The sequence below is a fragment of the Oncorhynchus keta genome, chromosome 14, assembly GCF_023373465.1.
Source record: "Oncorhynchus keta strain PuntledgeMale-10-30-2019 chromosome 14, Oket_V2, whole genome shotgun sequence".
Classification (NCBI taxonomy): Eukaryota; Metazoa; Chordata; class Actinopteri; order Salmoniformes; family Salmonidae; genus Oncorhynchus; species Oncorhynchus keta.
Window position 1 is genome coordinate 50,200,941 of NC_068434.1, and position 9,753 is coordinate 50,210,693.

General features: G+C 48.3%; 1 pseudogene; it reads right to left on the minus strand.

The window, feature by feature from the left end:
• Nucleotides 1-9,021, minus strand: part of LOC127907079 (phosphatidylinositol 4-kinase alpha-like) — a 31,369-nt pseudogene extending 22,348 nt beyond the window's left edge.
• Nucleotides 9,022-9,753: the final 732 nt, after the last annotated feature.

A 9,753-nucleotide genomic window follows, 5' to 3' on the forward strand; every position in this document is an offset into this window, starting at 1 on the left:
TGAGGGTTACTACATTGGATGGAAGCCCTTTGGGATCTGGACTTGTAACTCATGTCACTACCTCCTTGCGACTTTCAGTTTCACAACATCAGGAATTGATGAACTTTCATTTGATCTCCTGTTCCGAGTTCCCTCTCGTCCTTGGATACCCCTGGCTTCACAGCCATAACCCTCACATCGACTGGTCTGTGGGCACTATCAAGCAGTGGGGTCCTACGTGCCAAGCTACTTGTATTTTCCCGAATTCCCAGAGTTCTACTCCCGAGTCTTTAGAATCCATCGACCTGACCCGAGTTCCCGAGTGTTACCATGACCTCAAACTGGTATTTAGCAAACAGAGGGCCACCATGCTACCACCCCATAGACCTTATGATTGCCCCATCGAACTGTTTCCGGGCACTTGCCCCCCCAGGGGTCGGATCTTTTCCCTATCTCCACCCGAACGAGCTGCTATGGATACCTACATCAAGGACGCTCTGGAAGCAGGCCTCATGCGTCCATCCACCTCCCCGGCGGGAGCAGGGTTTTTCTTTGTGGCCAAGAATGACGGTGGATTACGTCCTTGCATCGACTACCGGGGACTCAATGCCATAACCGTCCGTAACCGTTACCCGCTACCCCTTATGGCCACAGCCTTCGAGCTGCTGGAAGCAGTTGTTTTCACTAAGCTTGACCTGCGGAACGCATACCATCTTGTGCGGATCAGACCTGGTGACGAGTGGAAGACCGCTTTCAACACGCCTACTGGTCACTATGAATACTTGGTGATGCCCTTCGGCCTGACCACAACGCCCAGCGGTGTTCCAAGCGCTCATAAACGATGTGCTTAGGGATATGCTTAACATATTTGTGTTCATTTACTTGGATGACATCCTCATCTTTTCGAGCTCTCTTCAAGAACACACAAAGCATGTCAGACAAGTACTCAAACGCCCCCTAGAAAGCCATCTGTACATTAAGCCAGAAAAATGTGAATTCCATTCATCCCGAGTACAATTCCTGGGATTTGTAGTGGAACCCGGTCGAGTCCAAATGGACCCCAGGAAGGTAGGGGCGGTAGCGGATTGGCCCACCCCCAAATCCGTTAAGGAAGTTCAGCGTTTCCTGGGCTTCACTAACTTTTACCGCAAGTTCATCAGGCAGCCCCTCTCTCAGCTTTAACCAAGGGTGGCAATGCAAGGTTTTTGTGGGGAAGAGAAGCTGAGACGGCCTTCCAAGGACTCAAGCAGCGCGTCCTCTCTGCTCCCATCCTGATACTACCGACTACGGATGAACCGTTTGTGGTGGAGGTAGACGCCTCAGAGGTTGGTGTTGGAGCTGTCCTGTCTCAGAGGGGTGAAGACAAGAAGCTTCATCCGTGCGCTTTCTTCTCACACCGGCTTACCCCGGCTGAGAGGAACTACGATGTGGGGGATCGTGAACTCCTAGCGGTTAAGATGGCATTGAAGGAATGGAGACACTGGCTCGAGGGGGCTTCTCACCCGTTTCAAGTGCTTAAGGACCACAAAAATCTGGAGTATATCCAGCAGGCAAAGCGGTTGAACACTAGACAAGCTCGATGGTCTCTTTTCTTCAATCGATTCCAGTTTATCCTCACCTATCGGCCCGGGTCGAAGAATCTCAAACCGGATGCCCTGTCCCGAGTCTACGCTCCTGCCATTCGAGATGACACGGACATGCCTGTCCTTCCTGCTGCTAAGATCGTGGCTCCGATCTCGTGGCAAGTTGAGGATACCGTGAGATGAGCTCAAGCTATTGAACCGGACCCAAAAGGAGGTCCTGCCAATCGGTTGTTTGTCCCCAAGGCAGTGAGGACTCAGGTCCTTCTGTGGGGGCACTCCTCTCGCCTCACCTGTCACCCGGGCGTAGGTCGCACCTTGGAGTTCATCCAGCGTAAGTTCTGGTGGCCTACCATAAGAGAAGACGTTGCCACTTTCGTCAATGCCTGCCCCGTGTGCTGCCAGGGCAAATCTTCTCACCTCCGCCCGCAAGGACTCCTTCACCCTTTACCTGTTCCCCACAGACCCTGGTCCCATATCTCTTTGGACTTTATTACTGGCCTTCCTCCATCCCATGGCAATACTACTATCCTAGTCATAATCGACAGGTTTTCTAAGGCGGCCAGGTTCGTCCCTCTGACTAAGTTACCTTCTGCCAAGGAAACGGCTGAGTTGGTAATTAATCATGTGTTCCGAGTCTTCGGCATTCCTCAAGATATGGTTTCTGACAGAGGTCCCCAGTTCGCCTCTAGGTTTTGGAAGGCCTTCTGCCAACTCATGGGGGCTTCTGCCAGTCTATCTTCAGGGTACCATCCGGAGTCCAACGGCCAAACAGAGAGGATGAATCAAGAGCTGGAAACCACCCTCCGATGTATGACTCATAACAACCCGTCCACATGGTCGTCCTTCATTGTTTGGGCCGAATACGCACACAACACCTTGCGCTCCTCCTCCACTGGTATGTCCCCGCACGAGTGTCAGTTTGGCTATGCCCCTCCATTGTTCCCGGACCAGGAGGCAGAAGTCAGAGTGCCTTCAGCCTTGAAGTTCGTCAGACGCTGTCGGCTTATGTGGAGGAAGATCCGTCTTAATCTTATGCGTTCCTCACAGAGGTACCAACAACAAGCCAACAGACGTCACCGTCCCGGGCCTACCCTGCGCCCCGGCCAGAGAGTCTGGCTCTCCACAAGAGACTTACCACTACGGGTGGAGTCTCGCAAGCTGTCCCAAAAATACATCGGTCCCTTTAAGGTTGCCAGGAGTTAACCCAGTTTCTTATCGCCTACACTTACCCAGATCCCTTAAGATTAATCCCACGTTTCACATTTCTTTATTAAAACCTGTTGTTTTTTCTCCCCTTGTCCCGGCAGACAGACCTCCCCCTCCGCCTCGTGTCATTGGAGTCATCGGATACTGGATTCCCGCCGGGTGCAGCGGTCCTGGCAGTATCTGGTGGACTGGGAAGGCTACGGTCCCGAGGAGCGCTCCTGGGTTCCTGCCAAAGACATACTGGACCCTGACCTCATTCGTCAGTTCAGGGCCCTCCACCCTGAGAGAGCTGGTAGGAACGTCAGGAGCCGTTCCTAGGGGGGGGGGATTCTGTCAGGATTTGGCCAGGGTTGTTCTGGTTTTTGGTCACTAGATGCCCCCATTGTGCCTTTTGACCTTTTGTTTTCCCTTGATCCCCATTATTATTTGCACCTGTGCCTCGTTTCCCCGGATTGTATTTAAACCCTTTGTTTTCCTCTGTTCTGTGCTCTGTGTTTGTATGTTAGCACCCAGCCCTAGTACTCTGTGAACTCTTGTAGATCCCGGTGGACTCTCTTGTGGAATTCTGTTTTTTGTTCTTGTTTTTTTTTTTTTTTTTTTTTTTTAGTATCTTTTTAGGCTTTTTGTGCTATTCCTTCCACCTTGTGGATTTACCTTTTTGTCTTGGAGGATTACCTTTGTTCTTGTGGAATTCCTTTTGAGGTTGTGGAGTTACATGTTTTCCTGAAGAACTTGACTTTTTACTTCATTATACACCGTCTCAAGTACTGCTGTGTCTGCCTCATCTTCTGGGTTCTGCTGACTATTCGTGGCTCAGTTGGTTAAGTGACCGTTTCTCACTCCGGAGACCCGGGTTCGTGACCGGGTCCTGACAGTGCCTCTGTATGGTCTCAATTAAATAGCCTCTAGGCTTTATGAGCGCAATAGCATGACGAAGTTGTCTTGTCAAGGGAAGTAGCTTCCCTATAAGCTATAGTTGAGGCTCCAACATTGACTGAATATCAATAATGCACTTGTCTACGCCTGCAAATCGTCCTGCTCCTAAAAGCTATGCAAGATTGTTTTCTAAAGGGTTGTCTTTCTGTTTTTCATACCTTTTCTATTGTATTAAAATCACCTCTTTGTCGCAATATTCACAAAACTAATTGACAAATTCTTGCTGCTTAAAGTTCAGGAGCCCACCTCCTGTCTTTTGCCAGGCATGTGAGAACAGGTGCACCTATCCTATTATGTGTTCTCAGTTAAATAGCCTGTAGGCTGCACGGACGGAGAAGCATGGCACAGTTGTCTTTCGAAGAAATCTATGTAGTATATATATATATTATTACTATATATTATTATTATTATATATTATTACTTCCGGCGCCGACAGAGATGGCCGCCTCGCTTCGCGTTCCTAGGAAACTATGCAGTTTTTTGTTTTTTTACGTGTTATTTCTTACATTAGTACCCCAGGTCATCTTAGGTTTCATTACATACAGTCGAGAAGAACTACTGAATATAAGATCAGCGTCAACTCACCATCAGTACGACCAAGAATATGTTTTCGCGACGCGGATCCTGTGTTCTGCCTTTCAAACAGGACAACGGAATGGATCCCATGCAGCGACCCAAAAAAACGACTCCGAAAAAGAGGGAAACGAGGCGGTCTTCTGGTCAGACTCCGGAGATGGGCACATCGTGCACCACTCCCTAGCATTCTTCTCGCCAATGTCCAGTCTCTTGACAACAAGGTTGATGAAATCCGAGCAAGGGTAGCATTCCAGAGGGACATCAGAGACTGTAACGTTCTTTGCTTCACGGAAACATGGCTCACTGGAGAGACGCTATCCGAGGCGGTGCAGCCAGCGGGTTTCTCCACGCATCGCGCCGACAGAAACAAACATCTTTCTGGTAAGAAAAGGGGCGGGGGCGTATGCCTTATGGCTAACGAGACATGGTGGGATGAAAGAAACATACAGGAACTCAAATCGTTCTGTTCACCCGATTTAGAATTCCTCACAATCAAATGTAGACCGCATTATCTACCAAGAGAATTCTCTTCGATTATAATCACAGCCGTATATATCCCCCCCCCAAGCAGACACATCGATGGCTCTGAACGAACTTTATTTGACTCTTTGCAAACTGGAATCCATTTATCCGGAGGCTGCATTCATTGTACCTGGGGATTTTAACAAGGCTAATCTGAAAACAAGACTCCCTAAATTTTATCAGCATATCGATTGCGCAACCAGGGGTGGAAAAACCTTGGATCATTGTTACTCTAACTTCCGCGACACACATATAAGGCCCTGCCCCGCCCCCCTTTCGGAAAAGCTGACCACGACTCCATTTTGTTGATCCCTGCCTACAGACAGAAACTAAAACAAGAGGCTCCCACGCTGAGGTCTGTCCAACGCTGGTCCGACCAAGCTGACTCCACACTCCAAGACTGCTTCCATCACGTGGACTGGGATATGTTTCGTATTGCGTCAGATAACAATATTGCCGAATACGCTGATTCGGTGTGCGAGTTCATTAGAACTTGCGTTGAAGATGTCGTTCCCATAGCAACGATTAAAACATTCCCTAACCAGAAACCGTGGATTGATGGCAGCATTCGCGTGAAACTGAAAGTGCGAACCACTGCTTTTAATCAGGGCAAGGTGACTGGCAACATGACCGAATACAAACAGTGCAGCTATTCCCTCCGCAAGGCTATCAAACAAGCTAAGCGTCAGTACAGAGACAAAGTAGAATCTCAATTCAACGGCTCAGACACAAGAGGCATGTGGCAGGGTCTACAGTCAATCACAGACTACAAGAAGAAATCCAGCCCAGTCACGGACCAGGATGTCTTGCTCCCAGGCAGACTAAATAACTTTTTCGCCCGCTTTGAGGACAATACAGTGCCACTGACACGGCCTGCAACGAAAACATGCAGACTCTCCTTCACTGCAGCCGAAGTGAGTAAGACATTTAAACGTGTTAACCCTCGCAAGGCTGCAGGCCCAGACGGCATCCCCAGCCGCGCCCTCAGAGCATGCGCAGACCAGCTGGCCGGTGTGTTTCTACGGACATATTCAATCAATCCCTATACCAGTCTGCTGTTCCCACATGCTTCAAGAGGGCCACCATTGTTCCTGTTCCCAAGAAAGCTAAGGTAACTGAGCTAAACGACTACCGCCCCGTAGCACTCACTTCCGTCATCATGAAGTGCTTTGAGAGACTAGTCAAGGACCATATCACCTCCACCCTACCTGACACCCTAGAGTCTAGGGTCTAGGGCCTAGACCCACTCCAATTTGCTTACCGCCCAAATAGGTCCACAGACGATGCAATCTCAACCACACTGCACACTGCCCTAACCCATCTGGACAAGAGGAATACCTATGTGAGATTGCTGTTCATCGACTACAGCTCGGCATTCAACACCATAGTAACCTCCAAGCTCGTCATCAAGCTCGAGACCCTGGGTCTCGACCCCGCCCTGTGCAACTGGGTACTGGACTTCTTGACGGGCCGCCCCCAGGTGGTGAGGGTAGGCAACAACATCTCCTCCCCGCTGATCCTCAACACTGGGGCCCCACAAGCTTGCGTTCTGAGCCCTCTCCTGTACTCCCTGTTCACCCACGACTGCGTGGCCACGCACGCCTCCAACTCAATCATCAAGTTTGCGGACGACACAACAGTGGTAGGCTTGATTACCAACAACGACGAGACGGTCTACAGGGAGGAGGTGAGGGCCCTCGGAGTGTGGTGTCAGGAAAATAACCTCACACTCAACGTCAACAAAACTAAGGAGATGATTGTGGACTTCAGGAAACAGCAGAGGGAACACCCCCCTATCCACATCGATGGAACAGTAGTGGAGAGGGTAGCAAGTTTTAAGTTCCTCGGCATACACATCACAGACAAACTGAATTGGTCCACTCACAAAGACAGCATTGTGAAGAAGGCGCAGCAGCGCCTCTTCAACCTCAGGAGGCTGAAGAAATTTGGCTTGTCACCAAAAGCACTCACAAACTTGTACAGATGCACAATCGAGAGCATCCTGGCGGGCTGTATCACCGCCTGGTACAGCAACTGCTCCGCCCACAACCGTAAGGCTCTCCAGAGGGTAGTGAGGTCTGCACAACGCATCACCGGGGGCAAACTACCTGCCCTCCAGGACACCTACACCACACGATGTTACAGGAAGGCCATAAAGATCATCAAGGACATCAACCACCCGAGCCACTGCCTGTTCACCCCGCTATCATCCAGAAGGCGAGGTCAGTACAGGTGCATCAAAGCTGGGACCGAGAGACTGAAAAACAGCTTCTATCTCAAGGCCATCAGACTGTTAAACAGCCACCACTAACATTGAGTGGCTGCTGCCAACACACTGACACTGACTCAACTCCAGCCACTTTAATAATGGGAATTGATGGGAAATTATGTAAATATATCACTAGCCACTTTAAACAATGTTACTTACCCTACATTATTCATCTCATATGCATACGTATATACTGTACTCTATATCATCCACTGCATCCTTATGTAATACATGTATCACTAGCCACTTTAACTATGCCACTTTGTTTACATACTCATCTCATATGTATATACTGTACTCGATACCATCTACTGTATCTTGCCTATGCTGCTCTGTACCATCACTCATTCATATATCCTTATGTACATATTCTTTATCCCCTTACACTGTGTATAAGACAGTAGTTTTGGAATTGTTAGTTAGATTACTTGTTGGTTATTTCTGCATTGTCGGAACTAGAAGCACAAGCATTTCGCTACACTCGCATTAACATCTGCTAACCATGTGTATGTGACAAATAAAATTTGATTTGATTTTATATTTGATTTGATATATCTATGTAGTATTTAAGTTGACTGGAAATAATTATGAATAACACATGTATTTTTACTCTGTCTGCCAATCGTCCCGCTCCTAAAAAATGTAGCTCAAAACGTAGCTCACTCAAGTCAAGTGCAATTATTCTATTTTCTATCTAGCCTATTGGCTGACATAGCCCAACAATACAGATAGCCTAAGATAAATGGGCCATGTGAGAATCTCAGGTATTTTTTGGGGCTATTTTTGCGTATTTTGATCTTGCCTATATGGCACAAAATTGCTTGGCCTGGGCTGCCAAGCAAGCTTTATTACATATATGCCTAAAATAACATTTGCAGGACTGAGGTCGGGTTCAGGACCAGTTCTTGCTGGAGCGGGTGGGAGTCGGACAAGAAGTCAGGGAGAGCAGGTGGTGCGGGATGAAAAGCTGCGGAAGCGGGATGAAGAAATTAGGCCTGCCCTAACCATACAGACTGACACAAAGCAGAGGGGCCTACTACCGGAAACCTCTCAAAAAGATGTCTCAGAACCTACAGACATACACAGAGCAGAGCGAGCAGAGCCATGACAGGAGGAGGGACAGGGAGTGGGGAAAGGAGGAGGGACAGGGAGTGGGGAAAGGAGGAGGGACAGGGAGTGGGAAAAGGAGGAGGGACAGGGAGTGGAGAAAGGAGGAGGGACAGGGAGTGGGGAAAGGAGGAGGGACAGGGAGTGGGAAAAGGAGGAAGGACAGGGAGTGGGGAAAGGAGGAGGGACAGGGAGTGGAGAAAGGAGGAGGGACAGGGAGTGGGAAAAGGAGGAGGGACAGGGAGTGGAGAAAGGAGGAGGGACAGGGAGTGGGGAAAGGAGGAGGGACAGGGAGTGGGGAAAGGAGGAGGTGGAGTACATTACCTGTAGACAGCAGATGATGACAGCAGATGTGCGCAATGATGACTTTACTGGAGGTCTTGGACTGCAGCTTCTTGGATAGTTTGGTGCACAGGTTCTCAGCTCCTACGAGTGTAAAGGGAGGAAAGAGGAGGTAGGCAGCAGTTGTTAAAGCCCCGGATCTCTAGGGGCACTGAAATAGTGGCCCATGACCATGGAAGGCCCACCAGGACATGTCCCTTTTTAACGTTCAAGCATGAATGCTGTTGTCAAAATGATGGATGATTATCAAACTCTGTCTATATGGCTCTGACCTGTTGACAACGTTATGCGATGTCAATGATGTAATAACACATAAGGCAAGAATGAAGTTATCAACATTGTTATAGCTAATGAATTACCTTGCTCGTCTTTGACAGCCCACACCACGAGGTCCATGCAGGCCACGTTGGCCTGGCCAAGGAGCTTGAGGGCGTTGGGCTCCCCCGGCAGCCCCCCTGCATCATGGAGCACCATCTGCAGCTCAGCACTGCTATTGCACATGAAAAAAAAAGCACATATAATAAATCGTAATTTACCTGCCTTTACAAACCCTTGCTGCAGGGCTGAGAACACAGTTATTAATGCACTTTAAAGGATTGCTTTACCCAAATCCATTTCATCTTATTGATACCTACATAGAGGTCTACCTACAGTATGGATCCAGGGATTCGCTACAGCTTAGCATTAGCATAATTAAGTGCTAAACATTTTTCCTCACAACCTGTTGTATATAGTTTTAAAGAGATTCAAACAAATCCCCACCTCTGTGGCATCCTGTGTTTTCAGGAAGTAATCAGACACAAAGCTCTTCACCTGCACACATCCGTTTAGAATGCAGGGCATGTAATAACTGACCTATGGCCATATGTGTTTCATGTAATTTAGATTTTTTTATATTGATTTATTTCAGTGTTATACACCATTTGGTGCCCAGCCCATATGGGTTTACAAGAGAACTATTCATCAAGTACTTGTTCATGAAAACACAAACAATAATGTAGGCACTAGGGATGGGGGTGTGAGCAATGCGAGCCTGGACCGATGAGATGTAGTCATTGTTTGTGGGCTTTTGTAAGTTGTTTGTGTGTTTAAGTTTGTATATGGAGTAAAATAAACAAATAAATAAATATATATATATAAAATATAGCTGCAAGCAGCAATACCGGGGTCCAGCTGTGGGACCACTCTGCCAACTTCAGGACAAATTGGACACATCACCCTAAAAATGAGCTA